The sequence below is a fragment of the Telopea speciosissima genome, chromosome 10, assembly GCF_018873765.1.
Source record: "Telopea speciosissima isolate NSW1024214 ecotype Mountain lineage chromosome 10, Tspe_v1, whole genome shotgun sequence".
Lineage (NCBI taxonomy): Eukaryota > Viridiplantae > Streptophyta > Magnoliopsida > Proteales > Proteaceae > Telopea > Telopea speciosissima.
Window position 1 is genome coordinate 39,537,046 of NC_057925.1, and position 18,159 is coordinate 39,555,204.

The 18,159-nt window shown below is 48.2% G+C and overlaps 1 long non-coding RNA gene across 1 annotated transcript in view; it reads right to left on the reverse strand.

The window, feature by feature from the left end:
* Window positions 1-3,255: 3,255 nt before the first annotated feature.
* Window positions 3,256-18,159, reverse strand: part of LOC122643065 — a 30,463-nt gene continuing 15,559 nt past the window's right edge. Inside the window, exons 4-5 of the long non-coding RNA XR_006330157.1 lie at window positions 3,552-3,561; window positions 3,256-3,267 (exon numbers count right to left, since the gene is read on the reverse strand). This is a non-coding gene — a long non-coding RNA (uncharacterized LOC122643065). The remainder of the gene's footprint in view (window positions 3,268-3,551; window positions 3,562-18,159) is intronic.

The window sequence follows — 18,159 nt, forward strand, 5'->3', positions numbered from 1 at the left end:
TAACGCCACAAGCCCGCAGTTCCTCACCTGGGCCAAGTGATTGAGATTCCTGCCACACATGAAACATTACTTTATCATATGTTTGCCTCAGTTTGCCTACTTGCTTGAGGACTTTTTGGCCATCCTACAAATACCAATTATTTCATACTTTAAAAAAAAAAAAGCTAGGCTACCATCCAAAACATAGCAATCTCTAGAAAAAAAAAACCATATTTAATGGAAAAACAAATTTGGACTGTTAAACATATACAAAATGAGTTGGGCACTAACAATCCTTGCATGGCTAAATTGGGATCACAGAAGTGTTTACGTCAAATAAATGAGGGAAAGAATTGAAGTGAATGCCCCAATCTGCACCTAGGCAGGGACTACTATATACAAAACCATGAGATTTTGCAGTTGGGCACATCTGCTTTATACACTTCATATGGTGGGGATCTGTTGAAAAGAAAATCAAGTGCTTTATTTTCCCAATAGCAATTTTATCCCTAAATATGACAACAACAAAAGCATATTTTCCTCTGATGCAGCATTCTAGAACTTTTCCATCATTCTGCACCGAGGAAATATAGTACCATGAACTACCACAACCTCCTAAATCATGAGTTAAAGCAGTACTTCATCTGAACAAAGCATAATGCCTAAATAAATTGCTACAACACCAGTTATGGAATGTGTGAAAGCATAATCACTTGGGAACAACCAAACTTGTACGACAATGTGAGATAAAAATCCAATGAGTGTGCAATAATAATTACTGCCTAATTCCAGAGTATCCTAGTCCACTCTCAACTGAGGATATTTTTGCACGCACATTTCAAATACTAAGTCAGGGGAAGATACATGATGGCAAGGGAATTGAGAATGTGATAGGCAGAGTAGTACAGCCACAATTAGGTAAAAATTAAAAAAATTAGTCGGGTAAAACTCCAGTTTTAAATAAATTGGGCCAGTGGTATTTGGGGAATCAAGGACTACGAACTTTACCTGAAAAGCCCATGCATTTGATCGACTCACCCAGTGTCTATTCCTTGAAGAACTTTAAGTGGCCAGATTCTTGCTTCTCAACCTTGACGTCACGTGAATAAGTGATAGAAATCTCTCCTAAGGGACCCTTTACTTTCAAATCCTGGCCTACCAGTGTTAATGACACATTGGATGGAACTTCGATTGGCCTCTTCCCTATTCTTGGTTCCTTGCATAGAGTCCCAACCTGCCTGAGACGAAACCTAGTAACATGGATTGTACTTCTCTCACCCAAAAATGTAGACTTCAATTTCTGAAACAAGGTCCACCAAAAAATAATAAATTCGTTGCAACAAGATAGGAAGAAATTCGAGATCGAATCTTCAGGTATAGTCATAAAGTCATAAGTAATCAGCTCTACGAGTAGTAATTGAATAGCAGCGCTGACAAGAAAACAATTGAGGATTCAATACACTAAGTAATCAAATGAGGTATAGATGTTCTAAAATAGAAGAAACATCAAGGGTTCTTTCATTTTTAAACAACTGCAGGTCATCAACTGACCCAAGTTATATAAAACTTGAACAAATAATCCAATAAGTAAAGCCCCAAGACATATTTTACTGCTTAAATGGCTCTAGATGATCGAAACAGTTTGAAATCCCCAAGAAGGACGTGGAAGACTAGAATGCTGTATATTTCATGATTTCAGCTGAACACCCGAGCAATCCAGCTTACCCAAGTTAACAGATGATGGTATCCATGATTACAGAGTTCATTTAACTTCCAAACAAGTCAAAAACACTTATTCACAAACTCGATTAACAGATGAAAACGTCATATATGAAGCACATTTAAAGATTTCAGGAATCAAATTCTTCATGAAATGAAAAAAATGTACCATCTAAGGGAAAGACGAGGGGACAGAAAAAGCCACGGCTAGTTCTGACGTCTGAGCGACAGTATTGGTGTTCACCTTCCTTGTGATTCTCCCAAAAGCTTATCAATTCCAGAATGAGCATTTGCTTCATGTTAAAATACCCTTGTTTGTATAATGAAATCTCTTCCAAATACCCTTTAGAGTAGGGAAGGACTCACTAAGTAGCTTCGGACGAAAACCTGGGATCCGTCTCAAATTTTCAAACAGCATCGGGTCCATCAATTTCGATCCAATTCCAATTCGAATCGTACGGAATCAGCCGGGATTCCCAACCAATCAAAGAAAAAATGGATGGGCAACGTAATCGATCTCCCCTGCAACCTGTGAATTGTTTGATTTCCTTTAGACGGCTGCAATTTTCGAAGACTTGGAAAGGTGCAACCTGAATCGAACCAGAGTGGAGATCAGAGGGGGAAGATTCCGAAAATGCCGAAGGAGTTTGCTTCTCCGAACCACTTGCTGAGGTAACAAAGCTTTGAATCACAGAAATTGTGTTTCCGAATGCTCCTAATCACATCTCGCTACAAGGATGATCTGACACATACCCCACTGCTATTTGGCTCAGAAACCAGTGCTCTCAACAGTATAATAATCTTTAGAAGCGCCAAACGTCTCACCACCATCGCCATTATAGTGTTGCTGAGGTTGCAGTTTAAAGAGGCTTGGGATAAGAACGACAGTCATATGGTAGAGTGTGTTGGTGATAGAAATCCCAAACACTCACATGCGGGGATAAGCACGTGGTGCGAATAGTGCAGGCGTACCAAAACCTTTGCGCAGGTTCAAACAAGGCCGAGAGCAGCCTAATCTGACTCCGTACCAGGTTAGTAGGTTTCCCTCCTGCCTGAGTAGCTCTAAGGTCTTTTGGGTTAAACCAACAACTACGGACTACAACCCGAACTGTTATTGCTCAAATGAAAGGAAAGAACTTTGAGACACAAACAACAATGAACTGAAATAGTAAATGCATTAATCAATCATACCACATAAAAGTGTGAGCCTCGTGCGTACACCCTTGTTGCCCTTAGTATGTGACCGTACATCCCCTTCAGCCTCAAATGACAACAAGAAAAACAATAAAGAATGCAGAACAAAACAAGTAAAAGTAAAACGTAAAGAGGATAAAACAAATGCTGGTTGTCAGGTGTGTTTGTGTGTCCTTCAACGAATAAGCCATTTCCCTTATATATGATAGGCCTTGCCAGTTATCAATCCGTGCAACTGTTCCCTCTAAGGCCATCCTCTTCAGTCCATATCTCCCAAACTCCAATCAGGCGTTCCCACGCAAGCCACCAACCCCACTCTTCCTCCAATTGCTGCAGCAATGGTGGGACCCACTAGCGTTGTCCTCATTCTGGTTCCTTGCGAGACGCGGCCCTGCGTCTGGTACTGCCTGTGCCTCTGACATGTGGGCCAGCCCCTAACTGTCAGGGTGCAGCCACGTTCCAGTGTCTTCCCTCGATCTCGGCCCATCAACAAGTGCCCAGCCTTGGTTCTCTCCTGGCCCAACCTGGCCAGAACCGGGTGGTTTGGGTCGCAAACAATGCCCCTCACAATCCTCCTTGAGTGATGCCACGTGGCCCAAGCTCAGAGGAGGTTGTGGCCGAAACAGCAGTCATCTCCAGCTGATCCATCGCGCGCAAACCCCTTCACCGCTTCATCTTCTCGGGCCGTTAAGGTTTTGAATTTCAAACCCCCCGCCATAATGATGGCACAAGTTCCAGCCCCCATTAAGACCGCTGTTGATTACCGAGGGTCCTTTAACGGAACGCCCCTTCGCGTAGCCCCTCTTATCGCCCTTCGTCCATCTCCTTCTCCACTCTCTCCTTCTCGTCTCTGCCAAGCTCCTTGTCCTAACGCCATGGCCAAGAAAAAAGAACCAGCGGCGGCAGAAGAAGCAGGAGACCTCCTGGCGCAGAAACGCTCGCTCTTGCACTCCTCAGTCGTGATCGAGGTACAATTCCCTTGCTCTGAGCCCTCTGTCTTTAGACTAGGCCCGGCCTTTGCTTCTCAACCCCATGGTGTGTCCAACTTCCCAAAGTACGATCGGGAATAGCTGCTCGCCCAATCGCCAGACCCTCTGCAACTCAAGGATAGGGCCTTTGCGCGCTTATGGCCCCACTACCTTCCAGATTGGAACACCTGGGTTGATAGAGTGGTCTGCGATCGCTCTGAGCTGCTGATCAAGCTCGGCGCCTTTCATGCCATCTAGCTCTTAACCACCTCTGTTCCTCTCGGCCGTCCCCTGCTCCAGGCTACACTCCAGTTCTGGTCACAGTCCACAAACACTTTCCACTTTTGTTTTGGAATGGCAGCCCCAACCCTCTTGGATGTCAGAGCCCTCACCGGCCTGAAGGCCGAAGGCGAAGAGTTCAATGGCTCCTCCCCTTGCCTGACCGATGACAATGAGGTTGAGATACAACACGGCCTCGAATTTACCAAGTCTGCCAGTTATAGCTTCTACCTGCGGGCGTACCGGGAGACCCGTGGCTCTGCTTCCCCTAAAGAGCTCACGGCTTTCTTCCTGTTCTGGATTTGTCGTTACGTTGCCTGTGTTCGGTCCAACAAGATTTCAAAGACCTATCTCCATTTGGCCAACGCCCTGGGGCAAGGCCGCGTGGTTGATCTGGCCTCGTTTGCTCTGGCCGCCCTCTTTTGGGGCTGCAACGACATCACCGAGTCTGATTTCGACTACGGCGGTGGCCCGTTCTGGCTCCTCCAGATGTGGCTCCGTGCTCACTTTACTGATCTGTACGCCCTGCCCTTTCCACTTCCAGTCTGTCCTGTGGCTGGTTATCTATTTGCAACGTCTCCCCATCATGACCTGAAGACCCTGCGAGAATACTACGACTTCTTCTCTTCTTTTGAGCCCGACCCAAGTGGCACCTTCTTCCTCCCCTATCGGACTGGAGAGGCCATCCCTGAGTGGCTCTCGTTAGCCATTGATTTTCCTACCCCTGAACCAGCCCTATGGGGCAAGTGCCTAGTCTGTCGGGATCTTCATGTAGGAGTTACCTTAGAGCCGTCAGGTAACAACACCTGTGGCTTCGAAATGTACAATCCCTATTTTTGGGCACGCCAATTCAGCCTCCACTAGGCAATCCCCTGTCCCAACTGCTATTCCATCACGGACTGTGCACTGGATAGGATGATCTATTCGAATGTGGCCGACATTCTCCATGCATCGACCATGAATGCCTTAGTCCTTTCACAGTTCGAACTGCAGTTCTTTATCAAGGAGCCCACAGCGACCGAAGACATTACGGCCTGGTGGGATACATACTTCAAGTCCCTTCTCCCACTTCGATCTTGTCACAAAAGCAGCCAAGCCCCCTCTTTCATCTTCAGGCACCACTAGTCATCAGACCGCTGCCCCGAAGCGGAAGAAAGCATCAATCTCCAAGCAAGCCGCTGGTAAGCATTAACCTTCCCTTCTCGTTCTGCTGCCCTATCTGTCCTTTGCTGACCGTTCCTTCTGTGACCTCAGGCAAATCCTCAGCCAGGCCGACATCCTCTATCCAGTCAGCCCCAAGTGATCACGGGTCCACTCCAGAGGACGATGAAGACTCTGAAGACGACCCCCCTTTGGTGAATAAGAGGCCAAAAAGCATCAGTTCAATAAAGTCTACCCCATGCTAGGCCCTCCTCCCAAGTGAGTTTCAAGGAAGTCAGCCCGCAAGCACCAGGCCTCATGCCTCCACAACAGCATCTCCTTCAGTCACATCCCACTCAGTGGAAGACCGTACTCAGTCCAGTGCCCGACTGAAGCAGGTTGTCACCATGAAGTCCCTGCAGGTTGTTGTTACTAGCTCCTCAGAATCTGAATCCTCCTCTCATCTGAACGGCGCCTCTGAAAGTAGTTCTGAAGAAGAAGAAGAAGAAGAGACCGGCGCTGACGCGCCTGGTACCTACAATGTGGCCGAGCCTAGCGGGTCCAAGACCCCAGTCCATGATCCAGCTTCTCCATCTCCTCTGAGTCATGTCGTTCCTGCAGTGATCCCCACGATATGTGTGCCTTAGCCCCAACGCTTGCCTTCTCGTCTCGCCAGTGCTGACTCATCCTTCTTTTTAAGTTGTAAGCTAGAAACTCTTCTAGCTGGCCTGAGCTCCTCTGATGATGAAAAAGAGACCGGTGACGCCCCAAGTCCTGGACTCGTTCCTACCCAGGTGACCGAGGCAAAAGTGCTCTTGCACTCTTTCCTGCAATCACCCTTCCGAGAGGCCGTGGGTACTGGCAACCTGACGTCTATTGCCGAGGCGCTTCGCACGTTGTTGTCGTTGCTAGACCTTCTCGTCCCAAACAAGGAGTGGTTAGACGGGGCCGTCACTTTCATGTTTGATATGACCACCTCGGCCCCTCTGGCCTTCCAAAATGCCCAAAAATACGAGGCCCTTCTCAAGGAGAGTGATGCCATGGACTAGAACTTGCAAAAATTATGGGACGACCTCAAGACGATCGTGGATGAGGTGAAAGAAGGATAGGACCGGCTAGCCCAAATGGACCAAGACATAGCAGGCTTGGAAGCCCAGATTGCGATGCTACAGTCTGATAGGGCTGCCTTAGACCAAGAGGTTAAACAGAAGCTCCTAGGTTCCCAGACCGTGTCCGCAAAGGCCACCTCTGCCAAAGCCCAAGCCAAGCAGCTGAAAGCACTGAGGCCAAGCCGTGAGGCCAACTTGACCATAGCCAACGAGCTCCTATCAGTGATGGAAAAGAAATGGAATGAGCTCCGCGAATCCACCCCCAAGACTTTCTTTAAGTGGGCATGCGTGCCTTCCCCCCCCCCTTTATTGGAAGAACGGTGATACTTAGTTTAGTGTCCTGCTTTTGTCGTGTTCAGCCTACTCAGGCCGTGTTTGGATTTCCTTAGGAGTAAAGCCTCCCTTCCTTTAATTCATGGCCCCGCTCCCACGGTGTGATACCCTTGTCTCATTCACCCTAAATCCCAGATCGTTGGATGAAAAGCCTTAAGGAACTTATCGTTGATAGGCCTCATCTGGATGCATCCTTCCAAGTCACACAGCCTATAGGCCCCACCCTAGAGCACCTAACAGACCGTAAAGGGTCCTTCCCGTGTTGGGGACCACTTGCCCAGTCTGGGGTCCTTCACTCCTACTGGGAGTATGGCCTTCAGGATGATGTCCTCTTCCTGGAAGTGATTTGGGCATATCCTTTTGTTGTAAATGGCTACAACCTTCCTCTTCTGAACCTGCATCCTATCCAGCGCGACCAAGCGCTCTTCTTCCAGGTCATCGAGCTCAGCCATCATGGCCTCGCTATAGGCTATTGGCGTAAGTCCCTGCTGGAATTCCACCCGTGCTGATCTTACGCTGACTTCAACGGGTAACACTGCATCGTGGTCATACATCAATGCAAAAGGGCGTAGTGGCCGTGCTAGTCCTTTGTGATGTTTGGAATGCCCACAATATCTCAGAAAGCATGTCTGCCCATCTTCGTGGGTTGTCATCCACAACCTTCGCTAAACACCCCTTGAGAATCTTATTACTTGCCTCGGCCTGACTGTTGCCTTGCACGTAGTACGGGGTGGAATGGATGAAGGTTATTCCTAACTCAGCTGTAAACGCCACCACCTCATCCCCAACGAAAATGCTTCCATTGTCGCACGTAATAGTCTCTGGAAGCCCAAACTTGTGAACGATGTGCCTCTTGAGGAACTGGATGACCTTGGCCTGACTAACTCCCTTTATTGGCACAGCCTCAACCCACTTGGTAAAATAGTCCATGGCCACGATAATGAAGCAATGCCCCCGCGTTGCTGGTGGGGTAATCTTCCCTATGAGGTCCATAGCCCATCCCCTGAATGGCCATGGCTTGACCACTGGATTAAACTCCATCGCTGGTAACCGCTGTATTGGTCCATGGGTTTGACATGCCCAACATCCCTTGGCATACTTGACACAGTCTGCCATCATAGTTGGCCAGTAATATCCATGGCGTCGAATCAACCATCTCATCTTAGGACCAGCCTGGTACGCTCCACAGATGCCTTTGTGGACTTCAGCCATGACCAGTGTTGCCTCATTCAAGTTGACGCATTTGAGCAATAGGTCATCCTTCCCCTTTTTGTAAAGGTCTTCCCCAATCAACACATACCTCGTAGCCCTGTCTCTGATCCTTCGGTCAAACCCTAGCCCAGGGTTACTCAAGTATTGGACGATCGGTGTTTGCCAATCAGGCTGTGTGTCTTCAACGTGGTTGACCTCCAAGCAGCTGCCTTCATAGACCGCGGACCGTGCCTACCTTTTGATGACTATGGTTAGGTATACCGATTCCAAACACCGCCTGTGCTAACCCATTCGTGGCCTGATTCCTTGATCGTGGGACATGGCGAACCACTATGTCCTGGAAACCCTTGATTAGCTTTTTAGCCTGCGTAAGATAGTCCACCAAATGTTCGCTCTTACACCGATATTCCCCTGCCAACTGCTTGATCACCAATTGCGAGTCTCCGATGATCTCCATGGTGTCAGCCTTAAGGCCGAGAAGCAGGCCCAACCCTAGTATGAGAGCCTCGTATTCGGCCTAGTTGTTTGAACAAGGGAAGTCGAGACGAAAGGCTACTTGAGTCTCTGCCCCTTCTGGTGACCGTAAAATGACCCCTGCCCCGGCTGCCTGCTCGGCCTTGGATCCATCAAAGAAAAGCTTCCATGGCGTCAGGCCGACGAGGGAAACCTCCATTATATCCCTGGCAGCTTCCATGGGTGGATGATCTGCTAGAAAATCTGCAAGCGCCTGCCTCTTGACTGGTTTCTGGGACACATATTGGGGGGTGAACTCAGTAAGAGCGAGAGTCCATTTTCCCACCCTTCCTCTAGAAATTGGGCGTGTGAGCACGTACTTGATGACGTCGGTCTGGCAAACCACGTCCACTGTTGCCAGCAAAAGATAGTACCTAAGTTTGCTGCAAGAGAAGAACAATGCCAGACAGAGCTTCTCGATCGCATGATACTTCCACTCCACTTCCTTTCAGGTTCGACTTAGGTAGAACACAACCTGTTCCTTCCCGGCGTCATTATCCTGTGCGAGTAGGCTCCCTATTGAACCTTCCACTGCGGCCACATATAGTTTTAGCGGCACCCCTTTTCTTGGAGGCATTAGGACCGAAGGCCTTGTTAAGTAGGCCTTTATTTGGTCGAACGCCTCCTGGTGGGCCTCCTCCCACCTGAAGTCCTCGTCGGCCTTCAATTTTAACAGCGAGGAGAAAACCTTTGTCCGCCCTGCGGAGTTGGCAATAAAGTGCCTGAGGAAGTTCACCTGTCCTAGAAACTTCTGTAGTTCCTTTTTGTTTGTAGGCGGCCTTGCCTCCTAGATGGCTTTAGCCTTGTTCTTATCTACCTCAATTCCTTTTTGATGAACCAAAAACTAAGGAAGTTACCGGCCGCCACCCCAAAGGCACACTTCAGAGGGTTCATTTTCAAACCGTGACTCCTCATCCTAGAGAACACCTGTCTCAAGTGCTCCAAGTGTCCGTGCTCCTTCTTTGACTTGACCACAACATCGTCAACGTAAACTTCAACAAAGGTGCCGATCATATAATGGAAAATGGTGTTCATCCCCCGCTGGTAAGTGGTGCCGATGTAATTTAACCCAAACGGTATGACCAACCATTCATACGTCCCTAAAGTGCCTGGGCAACGGAAGGCTGTCTTTGGGACATCCTCCTCCGCAATGAAGTTCTGATTATATCCGGTGTGGCCATCCATAAAGGATATGATGTAGTTTTTTGCGGCCGCGTCAACCAGCATGTTAACCACTGGCATTAGATACTCATCCTTGGGGGTGGCCTTGTTCATGTCTCTAAAGTCAATGCACACCCTTAGCTACCCGTTCTTCTTTATGACCGACACTATGTTTGACACCTACTCCACATACCTGGCGGTCCTAATGAAACCTGCCTTAAGCAAACGTTCAATTTCGTCCTTGATTTTCAAAATGACATCCGGTGCCATTCGTCTGGCCAGTTGCTTTACCGGTCTGTAGTTATCTTTAATGGGCAACTGGTATTCAACCAACCTTCGGTCTAGACCAGGCATCTCAGAATAGTCCCAAGCGAAACAATCTTTAAATTCCTTCAATAGACTTATAATAGTCCCCCTTAACTCGGGTGGGAGTAGACCACTAACATAAATAGGCCGGTGGTCCTCGGCCGTTCCTAAGTCTACCTCTATCAATGGATCCTGGACCTCCGCCAATGTTTCCTCCATCTTTGGCAGGGCAGGTGGCAGATATTGCAGCCTAACTTCAGGGCCAGCTATCGCTTGTTCCTTGGCCGAGACCTCAGCCACCAATCCTGTTTCGTGAGACATCTTCTGCTCCAGGCTCGTAATTGTCAGCGGACGCATTATGTCTGCTACCACCTTCTGGCTTATCTTCATAAGTAGTCTTCATCAGTCTTCCTCCGCCGTTCTCTGAGATTTGGCAAGGCTTTTGTCTGTGGTCCCTTCAACTGGAACACTTCTTCTAGGACCGTAGATGAGGTAATCAAGGACGTAGGCCTCCCATGCTCATCTGTTCCAGTGAACAGGATAGGGCCGATGCACCCATCGTACAAAGCGGCCTCCACATGGCTAGCGTCGACCATGAACGATCGATTATCGACCATTACCAACTCAATCTTCCCTTTTCGCCATAGTACTAGGAACTGGTGCAAAGACAATGGGACGCATGAATTCACGTGGATCCAATCTCGTCCTAGGAGGGCGATTTAATTGGCCATGATGTCCATGACAAAGAAAGCCATCAAGGACGTATGATTCCCCACCTATAGGTCGATCGGGAGTACTCCTCTTGGCCTGGTGGAGCCACCCAAGAAATTTGTGACCGACACATCAGCGGGTAGCAAATCGGTCTCGTCTCTACCAAGATGTTTCATCATTCTTGAGGGTAAGATATTCACCGCCACTCCATTATTGACCAAAACCTTGGTTATAGGTTTACCGTCCATATGAGACTGAATGTACAACGGCTTCAGATGCTGCATCATCTCACAAGTTGGTTCCTCGAATATGTCGGGCACCTTCCCCCGTGGGTTCGGATTATCAAAAGTATACTTTGTTTCCCTGGTGATGACCGTCCTAACATTGTCTTTGGGGTCCCACTGGTATGGCTTGCCGTAGTCCACCTTCTTCTCAGCCTATTCCTGAGTGGGCACCAATTCTATCCCCAATATTTCTGGATTGGAGCCCCCTTCGTCTACATCTCCTTCTAGCTGTGGCGCCTGGCCGGGCTGATACTGGAATGTCTTTGGCAGGACGTACACCATTGAGATCTGTACCTGAGTTAGGATCGTGCCGAACATCATCTCAACCAACCCCCCGAAGTCGATATCTGGTGAGTGGATGGGACCACTGTTGTTTGTACTGTCAACTCTTGGCTTGGCGCCCATCACTATGTCTCCGAAGACTTCAGGGTCACTGTCCTCGGTCTTGTAGTCTGACACCTCTGGCTCCAGAGCTCCTTCTCCCCCTACGACATCGTCTGGGTCTTTTGCCCCTGATGCCCCTTTGATCGCTTGGCTCTGTTCCCCAAGCTTATGCCCTCTTCGACCTGGACCTGGGGGCCCCCCTGGCACGGTCCTCATTGATCTGGGCCTGTTGGTGCCGTCTTTGGGCCGCCCTCTTCCTCTGTCGTCTTCTTTTTTGTGCTCTAGACAGGCGAGCTGGATCAAGGCTGGCCGGCAACTTTGGATGCCTTGCAACCTTCCATTGTTCTCCATCTGTCTTAGGAACAACTGTCCTCGGCCTGTGGCCCTCTTGGTACCGAGCGGCCTCCCATCCAGAGTATTCTGAGTACGAGGAGCCTAGCCCACACTATTCATACGTCAAACGCCTCCTTACTGAAGCCCTCCCAAGCCGGTCTTTGGCGGATGACTTGGAAGTGTGTGATGCCTGATGAGGAACCGACCTCCTGTCTGCTGGATTAATCTCCTCTCAGACCCCAAGGGAAGGCCGTGTGCCCTGATCAGACAGAGCTTGGCCTGACCAAGCTGTGCTTCTATTCCATCGTCCCTTGATTGGGCAACTGTCACTAGGACAGACTTCCTGGTGGATCCTTGGTGCTTCACTCAGCCTGGGTGTGCCAGTCCCAAGTTCTTCTGGCCCCCTTGCTTCCCCTTGCAGACTAAACTCATAGTGGGGATTCACTGTGGGCCGTTTGCCCCTCCTTCGCCGTCTCTGGACCCTGACCTGCTCTTCAGACTAAGCTGGTACATTACTGGACCGGCCCATGACAGGTGCCCTGGGTCGCTCAGGTGGGGCTAGGCACGCCTGTGCCATTTCGCCCGTTGCATCCCCCAGATTGCTAGCTGCCCAGCCACTATTGGCCTGGGTGCGAAAAGTAGTGGCCCATGGGTTCAAACAGGAACCAGACGATCGCGCCGCTAGATTTGGCCTGGGTGGATGGCTCCCCTGCCCAATCCTCACAGTCGGCACTACACCCTCTCTCGGTCCGGCCATCCTTGAAAAGTCGACGCTGACCATGTTGACTAGGAAAGGGTCTTCATCGACTATCATGACCCCCTTTTCCTTTCCAGGGAACTGCAAATGTCCAGCTGTAATTGCTTTCTGCAAGGCATTACGTAAAACCACACAATTAGTAGTAGCATGGGTGCGAGTGTTGTGCCACTTATAATATTTCTTGTCTTTTAGCTCGTGACTAGGCAGTATCTGGTGCCTTGGCGGCAACTTAATCTGCTTATCCTTGAGCAACTAGTCAAAGATCAATTCGGCTTTTGAAATGTCGAAGGAGTATGTCACCTTCGAATCAAAGATCCTCTGAGGAGCGGCCTTGGATGGCTCGGTCTGCTTGGCCTGATCATTCGGCCTGGCCAGAGCCTTACATACATAGGGTTTTCCTTCTACGATTTTCATAGCGTCTACCTCAAACTCAACGTAGTCAACCTATTTTTGCTCACTATTCCCTAGCAGCGGGAAGGCGTGGCTAGCTGCATCTTTATAATATGTTCCAATAGAGGCCGCTTTCCGTTGACCCTCCTCTTTTAAGAGCTACTCATAGGGCGCGGCCTGCAGCACCAGCTGATCGACGTCAACAAAGTATTGACATGCAAACCTTTTTCGGAGCTCAAAACTGAGTCCCCCTAAGGCCATCTTCGCGTATTCGGCCTCGGGTAAAGTGGTTGGACATTTGTATTTGGCCATCTTGAACTTGGTAACGAACCTCTCGACAGCCTCAGGGTCATTTTGGCTAGGTCCCCTATGGTGATCTCAGGCTCAGTCCGGTAGAACTGAGTGTGAAAGAGGTCCTCCATTTCCTACCAACTCTGCACCGAATTGGCGGGTAAATTGAAGTACCAAGTGAAGGCCGATCCCGTAAGGGAGTTGGGGAACAACCTGAGCTTGGCCGCTTCCAGTCCGCCCAAATTACCACACTGGACCGTAAAGCGGGCTATGTGTTCAATAGTGGATACCTTGTCCTCGCCTGAGAACTTGGTGAACTCTGGGATCTTAGGATTCCTCCCGAGGTCCACTGCATCAAAATACTCGGGGTAGGGCTTCCTATATGCAGGACGTGGGGTCGTCCTTTAGAAAGGGTTAATGCTGTCCTGGATGATCCTGACCAGTTCTCCCCTGTTAACCATAAATGGTGCCCCTTAAGCGGCCGGATACCCTGCCGCGTCTGGTACGGCAGGCCAGGCCATAAAGGGTTAATCCCAGGGTGAGTGTTTGGGAACGCTTCCAACCTTGGTTCGAATCCGGGCACAGTTTCCCTGATGTTCACCCCTATGGGTCTATACCCAGGAACTCCGGTGGTCGCATTGCCACGTCCTGGAGGGGGGTATCCCCCTAAGGGAACAACGTTTGCCCTGAGACGGCCGTGTTACTAGACCCTGCGATGGGCCTAGTGCCCCCTATCTGGGCAGCACTTGCAGCCGTTGTCCACTGCAGGGCCGCTAGAATAGCCGCTACGGACGCATGGCCTACCCCTAAGGTTGTTGCCTGATTAGTGCCCCTTGGGATGCCTGCGGGAGGGCTGTTGACCGCACAGCTCCTAACCGGGTTAGGGATATCGAGTTAGGCGGCCTGATACAGGGGATTGATGAAAGTCATCGCTGGTAGACTGACCCTAGGCCGGTCCCCAACAACGGGATTTTGGCTCGAACTACCGCCATACACGGCCTGAGCCGGCAAGCCTACTCGGCCTACCTCGAGTCCTATACCTTTGGCCCCTGCGGCAGTCCCATCAGGTGGTGTGACCGTGGCATTCGGTCTTACCCGGCGTGGCTCTTGCCTCAAGCGCAAGGGTTTCACGGAACTCCTTGAGCCGACTTTTGCGGCGGCTACGGACTTATCAAGCTGCAGCCATCATGTGGCGTAAATCGTCGGAAATGGGTCTAAAGACGTCCATAAGCTGCTGTACCTGCTCGTGAGGGGTCTACAACGTCATGCACCATAACCGCTAGCTAATGAGTGAGTCATGGGGCATTGCGCCATGTGAATTCAGCCACCGTGGGATTCTCCATTTCTTCATCCACCATATTTTCCTTTTGGATACGAGGACGTCTTGGTCCTTTCTTTTGCTTGACCATAGAAGTCGTTGGCTTATGAGGGTCCCACCGGCATGCAAATATGTGTTGGTGATAGAAATCCCAAACACTCACACGCGGGGATACGCACGTGGTGCAAATAGTACGGGCATGCCAGAACCTTTGCACAGGTTCAAACGAGGCCGAGAACAGCCTAATTTGACTCCTTACCAGGCTAGTAGGTTTCCCTCCTGCCTGAGTAGCTCTAAGGCCTTTTGGGTTAAGCCAACAACTACGGACTACAGCCCGAACTGCTATTGCTCAAATTGAAAGGAAAGAACTTTGAGACACAAACAACAATGAATTGAAATAGTAAATGCATTAATTAATCATACCAGATACAAGTGTGAGCCTTGTGCGTACACCCTTGTTGCCCTTAGTATGTGACCGTACATCCTCTTCAGCCTCAAATGAAAACAAGAAAAGCAATAAAGATTGCAGAACAAAACAAGTAAAAGTAAAACGTAAAGAGGATAAAACAAATGCTGGTTGTCAGGTGTGTTTGTGTGTCCTTCAACAGATAAGCCCTTTCCCTTATATAAGATAGGCCTTGGCAGTTATCAATCCGTGCAACTGTTCCCTCTAAGGCCATCCTCTTCGGTCCATATCTCCCAAACTCCAATCAGGCATTGCCATGCAAGCCACCAACCCCGCTCTTCCTCCAACTGCTGCAGCAATGGTGGGACCCACTAGCATTTTCCTCATTCTCGTTCCTTGCAAGACGCGGCCCTGCGTCTGGTACTGCCTGTTCCTCTGACACGTGGGCCAGCCCCTAACCATCAGGTGCAGCCACGTTCTAGTGTCTTCCCTCAATCTCGGCCCATCAACAAGTACCCAGCCTTGGTTCTCTCCTGGCCCAACCTGGCCAGAACCGGGTGGTTTGGGCCGCAAACAGAGTGCCAAAGAAAACAAAGTCACCACTACATCGATCGAAGAACAGAGATTATCAGGTTTACAGACTGATCGGTCGGGGAAGTTTCAGTATCGTCTTTCGGTGCTTTTTTTTGTGTAAATCGAGCACGGAGGCCAGGCCCGGTGAAAGCCGAGTCACGAGGGGTAGGCCAGACCGGATCCGGCCCGATCCACTGCGCATGGAGAGAACCAGCCAATTGGTTGGGTCTCTTCCCCCTATTTGGTGGATTCCCTAGGAGTCTAAATAGGGATAGGGGTCTGAGAAACCAAGTTCTCCCTCTCTCCAGTGTTTTGTATTCTCTTTAGGATTCCATTTCTTCCCAAAGATTTGTGGTGTGAAGTTCTTTGTGGAGAAACCTTTCAAAATATTCTTTGGGATTTCATCTCTTCCCAGGGATTTGTGATGTGGAATTCTTCGTGGAGAAACCTTTCAAGATATTCGAAGATCGTGAAGGAGATCGTTCGAGTTCGTGAAACTCATAACCAAACATGTACGAGCCCATCTCCGTTCTAACGGGTAGTGATTTATTTACACTCTAGAATTGAAGACGAAACCTATACCCGACATTTTAATGGATCTTTGCAATTCTTTCGATCCACTGAGTTGCCGGTGTTAATGGAACTTAGAATCAGGTTAAGTCTGATCCGAATTAGATCGGATTACCCCAATCCAGATTCCCATGGGAATCGGGATGATCAATTCGTATTACTGATTTTTCCGATTCCAATTTGTTTTTGGTTAAGAGAAGGTGGAGTAACGCCTCCACCAAACGAGATTTTAAATGAAGAGAGAAGAGTATACATGACTACACAGAGAATGATTTACAATAAAAGGAGGTGGGTGTATCCACAACACCTTACAGAACTTAAGTAGTGCAGCCCCTTTAGCTAAAATATTGGCAACCCTATTTACATTCTTAGAATGGAGGGAAAGGAAATGCTATCAAAATAATTACATAAGGAATTGATGTCATCAACTATCGAGTGCATAACCCAGCCTGGAGCAGCAGCGGATTTGTTTAAACAAGAGAATACACTCAACGAGTCAGATGGATTTTTCTCCTCAATGCGACACGTGGTATAACCATAGTTAGTAAGTTCGGGAACGGCAATAACACGGGAAAGGATACGTACGGCAATCAAACGGGCTGTACGGCAATAACACTTTTCAAAAAATCCGACGCAATAATACGGTACGATAATAATACGGTAGGCGTTTAATATGTGTATAATATGGTCGCTCTGTAAAAATTTGAGAGCAAAAATACGGGGATATATTCACTATGCAACAGACATGTACACCTAATAAACACAATAATAACATTTACTGATGTGGCCAAGAAAGCACCCAAGCTAATTGAGAGCCTCTGGGCTGCAATGTGGGTGGGACACCAGCTTAACACAAACAAGCCAAGAATCTCAAACAATTATACTGGAGGAGTCTTTAGCTTGCCCTAATGGGGAGAGGGGGGGAGTTTAGCCATATGAGAATAGAGAGTATAGTTAATAAATCATAGAGTGATCGAGTGGACTTCTCTTGTTCCTTATTATATTGGTGGGCACGGAGTCTAGAATGGCACCTAGGCTGAATGTAAGCAGTTTTTGCTCCAATATTGCAACAAAAAAAAAAAAAGGTCCAGCTAGGTAACCATTTATGCTAAAACCGAAGCACAGATTGAGTTACAGTTAATCCACAAAAATCGTTTGCTGCAGTAATGCACACCATCGGATAAGTTACAGTTAAAAGAAACTGACTATGCTTCCAAAAGCTCAAAAATAGAGAAAAATGTCATGAAAAATCTCAGAATTATTTAAAAGGCATACAAAACATCATTATGGATGGTTTCAGCAACATAGCTGAATGAAATAAACAGCTATGGAAAACAGAGATGCGCGGGATTGTAGAGTTTGAATGCAGGAATCAACGTGAGTACGATGTATGGATCCAAGGTGTCTCTAGGCTTTTATCCATTGTTGCTGAACGGAATAGCAGACACAACTGAGAATTAGGGAGGGAAGGAAAGATTTTTGAACGCTGACTAGAGATCCAGTGTTTTAAAACCCTAAAACACTCCTCAACTTGAAACTCAGAGATGGAGAAGAATGGAGGGGAAAAGGTTTCAGGAAAAGACCTGAAGTAATTTGCCGCTGCAAGTGCACCGTTGCAATCGCTGGCCTGAAGAAAGCAAGAAGCATCGCTGCAATCGTCGGCCTGAAGAACACAAGAAGCACCGCTGCAATCGCCTGCCTGAAGAACGCAAGAAGAGGAAGAAGAGACAAAGAGGAATGGAGAGTGAGAAGTAGCCGCTGGAGTTTCTTTGGTTTCCCGCTGGAGAAGACGAGGGTTTGGTTTGGTTTTGGTAAGTCATAGATTTTAGTTTTGTTTTATCTAACAGATAGTATTAGATTGGTTTAACGGTTAAGATAGATTTTAGTTTTCTTTTTTTAATATTTAAGTAAACATATTACAACTGTATAATACAAGTATTATTCGGGTATAATACGTTAGGTCTTTAAATCCGCATATTTTTCCGACCCTAAAATATTATACGTAATACAATGTATTTTTCATTAAAACGTTCGGGTACACGTATAATATGCGTATTTACTAACTATGGGTATAACCAAATCTAATAGTCTGTATTTAAAGAGGGTAACTTTTAAATCCTAACTAACCCTAACCGAAAAGGCTCCTGTGTTGTAGTGGCGGGAGTTGGAGCGTCCAGCCCAGCAAAACCACACCACAACAAAAACAGGGGTGGGCTGGTCATTTCACTG